This window comes from Schistocerca gregaria, chromosome 5 (genome assembly GCF_023897955.1).
Source record: "Schistocerca gregaria isolate iqSchGreg1 chromosome 5, iqSchGreg1.2, whole genome shotgun sequence".
NCBI classification, from domain to species: domain Eukaryota; kingdom Metazoa; phylum Arthropoda; class Insecta; order Orthoptera; family Acrididae; genus Schistocerca; species Schistocerca gregaria.
In genome coordinates this window covers 614009255-614016341 of record NC_064924.1, presented here as the reverse complement: position 1 = coordinate 614016341, position 7087 = coordinate 614009255, and positions in this window count along the sequence as shown.

Genomic DNA, 7087 nt, shown 5'->3' with positions numbered 1-7087 from the left:
CTTGAGTATTTCTCATCAGTGTGGGATCCGTACCAGATCGGGTTGACGGAGGAGATACAGAAGATCCAAAGAAGAGCGGCGCTTTTCGTCACAGGGTTATTTGGTAAGCGTGATAGCGTTAGAGAGATGTTTAGCAAACTCAAGTGGCAGACTCTGCAAGAGAGGCGCTCTGCATTGCGGTGTAGCTTGCTCGCCAGGTTCCGAGAGGGTGCGTTTCTGGATGAGGTATCGAATATATTGCTTCCCCCTACTTATACCTCCCGAGGAGATCACGAATGTAACATTAGAGAGATTCGAGCGCGGACGGAGGCTTTCAGACAGTCGTTCTTCCCGCGAACCATACGCGACTGGAACAGAAAAGGGAGGTGATGACAGTGGCACGTAAAGTGCCCTCCGCCACACACCGTTGGGTGGCTTGCGGAGTATAAATGTAGATGTAGATGTAGACATGGACAACTCTTTCTAAGCACCAATCTCGACTCAACAGCTTCCATCTTCGCTATCTCCGGAAGATCCTTGGAGAGACAGAGTACCCAGCACCGAAGTCTTTCATATTGCAAGCACAACCAGCATCTTTCCACTCCTGAGCCATCGAAGTCTGAGATGGTTGGGATATGTCAGGCGCATGGATCCTGAACGGATACCGAAACAGCTGCTGTACGGAGAACTACAGGAGATTGTGAGGCCAGTGGGACAGCGGCATCTTCGTTTCAAGGATGTCTGCAAGAGAGACCTGACCAAGACCAGAATCAATCCAAGTCGCTGGGAAAGCATTGCAGACGACCGTGTCAAGTGGCGAGTAACTGTGCGCAACGACGCCAAGCTCTCAGAGGACGAACGCACACAGGAACAAAAGCAGGAAGAGGACAAAGCGAAGAGACAGAGCGGCTTCTGTTCGAAGCCCCTCAAATTTCACATGTCCAAACTGCAGTAGGGACTGCCATTCTCGAGTGGGACGTTTTAGCCACAGCAGATGCTGCAGACTCTGAACCAAGCATGTTACACCTTCATCCCTCTAGGATGGACGGATGCCATTATTATGTCTGTACCATTATTTTCGCAACATCTGCGATGATTTAAATTAATGAAGACATAAGTATAAACATTAATACTTTGAAACTTAAAAATCGACGGGATCCTAAGGTTGATAGGCACTTTTTAAGCGTGGAATCGATTTCGGTTCAAAAATGGTTCAAATGGCTCTAAGCACTATGGGACTCAACTGCTGTGGTCATTAGTCCCCTAGAACTTAGAACTACTTAAACCTAACTAACCTAAGGACATCACACACATCCATGCCCGAGGCAGGATTCGAACCTGCGACCGTAGCAGTCGCACGGTTCCGGACTGCGCGCCTAGAACCGCGAGACCACCGCGGCCGGCATCGATTTCGGAGTACATCATAAACCAGCAGTAGTTAGTTAGTATTCTCATTCGACATGTGTGGAAGCTGAGCTTGAGAAAGATTAAAGTTATCTCATATTCAGTAACCAGCTTAATGAAACCACCATCTGGTGTCGATAACGCCTGTAGAAGCAAAGTGAAAAAGGATGGTATTTTTGCACTCTTTTTGTATAGACGGTTGCTATTCTACCCTTAGCTGTAGAGTTGTTTCTTGCTTGTGATACATCTCGACAGTTCGGTTCTAGGAGGTGTTGACTGAACAGGAATGGTCCAGTTGAATACAGACGGACACGTTCGCCAAAGTAAATGAGGAACACAGGACAGAGCGCGAGAGGGAAAAAGCGCGCAGGGATGTGAGGTCCGGCAGCGGCAGCAGCAGCAGAAGAAGCTGGCCGACTGGCGCCGCTAACAGCGGGCACCAATTAAAAGTCCCGCCACGGCAGTCCGACTGCTGGTAATTACGAAGTTGGCGCGCGCCGCGCCGCGCCGGCCACGCGACTTTTCGCCCTGTTCTCCGGCACCGCCCCCGGCAACAAACTAATCACAAGGTGGACGCCGCCGCCAGCCGGGGTTGCTTTACAAGCCGCCCTCTGCCCCCGGCGGCAAGAAACTCCGCCCCGGATGATCCGCAAACTTGGGCCGGAGGCGGCGCACGTCCGAAGGCAGCGAGGGGGCGGAGGGATTGTCATCTGAATAATGCGCAGGTGGGCACGGCGCCAGCTTCGGCGTCCCCAGGCGGAAATGTCGCCTCCCAAGCGCAGTGCGTCTCTTTAACTGCCACACGCCTTACTCTTCCTCATCTTTATCAATGATTTTCCATGTTGTATGACACAAAAAGCACACTTCGTCCTATTTTCTGATGGCACAACCATTATGATTGACAAAACAGCCAGTTGCAGTCTAGAGAACACTGCGACCACTGTATTGAAAGAAGCTATAGACTGGTTCACCTTAAATGGTCTGTCACTCAATGCGAACAAGACTATATTCATTCAGTTTCAAACAGCAAATAAAAAACGGGAAAATATTGAAATAAAACGTGGTGACAAATAAATAATGAGAGTTAATTCTTCCAGATTTATGGGATTACACATAAACAACAATCTAAACTGGTCAGTTCACATCCACGACCTATGTGAAAGACTGAATTCAGCAGCATTTGTCATTCGCTCAGTTTCGTCTGTGTGTGACTTGGAAACGCAGCTGCATGCTTAGATATTTCCATTCACTTATGACATATGACATCGTATTTTGGGGTAACCTGTCACGAGCAAACAAAGTATTTTTTCCACAGAAAAGAGTCATCAGAATTATGGCTAGAGTGCACCCCAGTTGCTCTTGCAGAAGCTTATTGAAACTGCTCGGATCCTCACCATGCCACCACAGTACATTTTTCATTAATGTTCTCTGGGAACAATAAACATACGATTTACAAGACAAACAGTGAATATCACCATCATGATACAAGAGTTAAACATGACCTTCACAAAGATATAAAAAATCTCAGCGTGGTGGGGAAAAGAGTATAATTTTCAAGCATAAAAATATCCAATAAACTTCTATTTCATGTTAAATCAATAGTTGGGGATATTACTAAATTAAAAAAAACTGAAACTTTATCTTTTGAATAGTTCTTTCTATTCTTTACAGGAATTTTTTACAGTGTGTAACAATTAGTGCAATGTATTTAATTTTAAGAATTTCTGTAAGAACTGATTACTTAGCACTGGCATATCGATTGATTACAGAATGCTTTTTATTTGTATTAGCATGCAAGACCTATAATTTCTTTGTACAATCATTATTACTTCTATAATCTGTATTGTTTAAACACTTAAACCTTATGTATCTGTTTATATATGATTTAGTTTGTAAGTCTCATGATAATTTAGATATGGTTATTACTGTAATAATCTGACACGTTCCATATCCTAGCGATACATTTGCATCAAGGGTATATAGAAAACGAAAATAAATAAATAACAGTAAATCAATAAACGTTGACTCAGTTGTGACAAACGCCACGCAACTAACAGTTGTTATCATTATATGAACTATTTTCATCGGTAACATTTAGGCCACGTTTCGACAAACAATTGAAAACTGAAGACAAATAAAATGAATTGATCATATTTGATATTTATAAACAGGACATGAATTAGCCATACTTACATAGGTTAATACCAGCAGACCCGTGAGAAACTTTCACACTTCCATAGTTTTAAATAATGACAGTACTCGGATAAGTGTACTCTTTCGGGTAAGAATAGATGTCGAAATGAAGAGCAAACATCTTTAAAAAAGTACTGAGCAATTTTAATTACAATCATTAATTTATGATTCATCATTGAATATCTTGAATATATCCATATTTTTTTAGTCAGCTGTCTTCTGACTGGTTTGATGCGTCCCGCCACGAATTTCGCTCTTTACCTCAGAGTAGCACTTTCAACCTACGTCCTCAGTTATTTGCTGAATGTATTCCAATCTGTCTTTCTCTACAGTTTTTACACTCTACAGCTCCCTCTGGTACCATCGATGTCATTCCCTGATCTCTTAACAGATTTCCTTCGTCCAGTTCCTTTTCCTTTTCAGTGTTCTCCACATATTCCTTTCATCTCCGATTCTGCGCTGAATGTCCTCATTTCTTACCTTATCAGTCCACCTACGATTCTCTTCTGTTCCTGTCTTAACACAGTCCTCGTTTCACTACCATACAACGTTGTGCTGCAAACGTACACTCCTGGAAATGGAAAAAAGAACACATTGACACCGGTGTGTCAGACCCACCATACTTGCTCCGGACACTGCGAGAGGGCTGTACAAGCAGTGATCACACGCACGGCACAGCGGACACACCAGGAACCGCGATGTTGGCCGTCGAATTGCGATAGCTGCGCAGCATTTGTGCACCGCCGCCGTCAGTGTCAGCCAGTTTGCCGTGGCATACGGAGCTCCATCGCAGTCTTTAACACTGGTAGCATGCCGCGACAGCTTGGACGTGAACCGTATGTGCAGTTGACGGACTTTGAGCGAGGGCGTATAGTGGGCATGCGGGAGGCCGGGTGGACGTACCGCCGAATTGCTCAACACGTGGGGCGTGAGGTCTCCACAGTACATCGATGTTGTCGCCAGTGGTCGGCGGAAGGTGCACGTGCCCGTCGACCTGGGACCGGACCGCAGCGACGCACGGATGCACGCCAAGACCGTAGGATCCTACGCAGTGCCGTAGGGGACCGCACCGCCACTTCCCAGCAAATTAGGGACACTGTTGCTCCTGGGGTATCGGCGAGGACCATTCGCAACCGTCTCCATGAAGCTGGGCTACGGTCCCGCACACCGTTAGGACGTCTTCTGCTCACGCCCCAACATCGTGCAGCCTGCCTCCAGTTGTGTCGCGACAGGCGTGAATGGAGGGACGAATGGAGTCGTGTCGTCGTCAGCCATGAGAGTCGCTTCTGCCTTGGTGCCAATGATGGTCGTATGCGTGTTTGGCGCCGTGCAGGTGAGCGCCACAATCAGGACTGCATACGACCGAGGGACACAGGGCCAACACCCGGCATCATGGTGTGGGGAGCGATCTCCTACACTGGCCGTACACCTCTGGTGATCGTCGAGGGGACACTGAATAGTGCACGGTACATCCAAACCGTCATCGAAACCATCGTTCTACCATTCCTAGACCGGCAAGGGAACTTGCTGTTCCAACAGGACAATGCACGTCCACATGTATCCCGTGCCACCCAACGTGCTCTAGAAGGTGTAAGTCAACTACCCTGGCCAGCAAGATCTCCGGATCTGTCCCCCATTGAGCATGTTTGGGACTGGATGAAGCGTCGTCTCACGCGGTCTGCACGTCCAGCACGAACGCTGGTCCAACTGAGGCGCCAGGTGGAAATGGCATGGCAAGCCGTTCCACAGGACTACACCCTGCATCTCTACGATCGTCTCCATGGGAGAATAGCAGCCTGCATTGCTGCGAAAGGTGGATATACACTGTGCTAGTGCCGACATTGTGCATGCTCAGTTGCCTGTGTCTATGTGCCTGTGGTTCTGTCGGTGTGCTCATGTGATGTATCTGACCCCAGGAATGTGTCAATAAGGTTTCCTCTTCCTGGGACAATGAATTCACGGTGTTCTTATTTCAATTTCCAGGAGTGTACATTATCAGAAATTTCTTCCTCAAATGAAGGCCTGTGTTTGATACTGGGAGACTTCTCTCTGTCAGGAATGCCCTTTTTGTTAGTGCTAGTCAGCTTTTAATGTCCTCCTTGCTCCGTCCGTCATTGGTTATTTTGTTGCCTAGAGAGTAGAATTCCTTAACTTCATCTACTTCGTGACCATCAATCCTCATCTTAAGTTCCTCGCTATTCTCATTTCTACTATCTATCATTACTTTAGTCTTTTTTCCATTTATTCTCAGTCGATGTTCTGTATCCATTAGAATATTCATTCTATTCAGCACTTCATGTAATTGTTCTTCACTTTCACCCAGGATAGCAATGTCATCAGCGAAACGTATCATTGATATCCTTTCACCTTGAATACTAATTCCACTCCTTAACCTCTCTTTTATCTCAATTGTTGCTTTTCCGATATGCAGGTTGAACAACAGGGGTGAAAGACTACAACCTTGCCTTACATCTTTTTTAATCTGAGCACTTTGTTCTTTGTCGTCCACTCTTATTATTCCCGCCTGGCCCTTGGACACATTGTATAGTACCGGAATCTGCCTATATCTCACTCCTAGCTTCCTCAGAAATTCGAAAGTCTTACACCGTTTTACATTGTCGAACGCTTTTTCCAGGTCGACAAATCGTATGTCCGTGCCTTGATTTTTCATTAGTCTAGCTTCCATTATCAACCGCAACGTCAGAATTGCCTCTCTGGTGGCTTTACTCTTTCTAAAGCCGAACTTATCGTCATCTAAAATATCCTCAGTTTTATTTTCCATTCCTCTGTATATTATTGTTGTCAGTAACTTGGATGCATGAGCTGTTAAGCGGATTGTGCGATAATTCTCGCAATTGTCAGCTCTTACCGTCTTCGAAATTGTGTGGATGATATTTTGCCGAAAGTCAAATGGTATGCTGCCAGACTCAAAAATTCTACACTTCACCGCGAATAGCCATTTTGTTGCCACTTCCCCCAATGATTTTAGAAATTCTGATAGAACTGTATCCATCCCTTCTGCCTTATTTGATCCTAGGTCTTCCAAAGCTCTCTTACATCCTGATTCTAATACTGGATCTCCTATCTCTTCTATATAGATTAATTTTTGTTGTTCTATCACATCAGAATAATCTTCCCTCGCATAGATACCTTCGATGTACTTTTTCCACCTATCCACTCTTTCCTTTGCTTTCAACAGTGGAATTCCCGTTGCACTCTTTATGCTACCTCATTTGTTTTTAATGTCACCGAAGGTTGTCTTGACTTTCCTGTATGCTGAGTCAGTTCTTCCAACAATCATTACTTTTTCAGTTTCTTCACATTTTTCAGGCAGCCATTCCGTCTAAGCTTAGCTGCACTTCCTATTTATTTCACCCCTCACCGAACTGTATTTCTGTATTCCTAGATTTCCCTGGACATTTTTGTACTTCCTTCTTTCGTAGATTAACTTAAGGAACCCTTCTGTTTCCCATGGTTTCTTCACAGTTACCTTCTTTCTCCCTATGGTTTT